This window comes from Haliaeetus leucocephalus, unplaced genomic scaffold (assembly GCF_000737465.1).
Source record: "Haliaeetus leucocephalus isolate CR32 unplaced genomic scaffold, Haliaeetus_leucocephalus-4.0 Scaffold924, whole genome shotgun sequence".
Classification (NCBI taxonomy): domain Eukaryota; kingdom Metazoa; phylum Chordata; class Aves; order Accipitriformes; family Accipitridae; genus Haliaeetus; species Haliaeetus leucocephalus.
The window spans coordinates 461,392-461,822 of NW_010973360.1; the positions used below are offsets into that span (position 1 = coordinate 461,392).

General features: G+C 66.4%; 1 protein-coding gene across 1 annotated transcript in view; it reads left to right on the plus strand.

The window, feature by feature from the left end:
* The window catches only part of MAML3 (mastermind-like 3 (Drosophila)), a 248,480-nt gene that overhangs the window by 623 nt on the left and 247,426 nt on the right, over positions 1-431 (plus strand). The gene's annotated exons all lie outside the window — the stretch shown is intronic.

Here is a 431-nt window from a genome sequence, read left to right on the forward strand (position 1 = left end):
GGCTTCGCAACTTCCCACGGGCAGGGGCGGGGGGGGGGGGAGCGGACAAACTTTTTCCCCCGTCTCTTTCAGAAGGGAAGAGCTACCCCGGGGGAAGAGGGAAGGAGCGGTGCCGGGCGTGCGCCGTGGGCTGCCGAAAGCCGGAGGAGGGTTTTGTGTGCGTGCGTGTTTCGCCGCGGCTTTTTCCGCGGGGACGGGGGGGGGAGGACACGGGGCGTGCGGCTACGCGGCCGTGCGCCTTATGCCGGCTGTCTTTTTAAATCCCGCCGCGGAGGAAGGTGGAAGTTGGCTCCGCGGGCCGGGGTGACGGCAGGAGGAAAAGTTGGGCAGGTTTCTCGCCTTGGGCCGCCCCGGCGTGCAGGAGCCCGGCTCCCCACGCGAGCTGAATCGTTTCCTAAAGTTTCCTTGGGTTTTAAGGAGCTTAGCGAGGA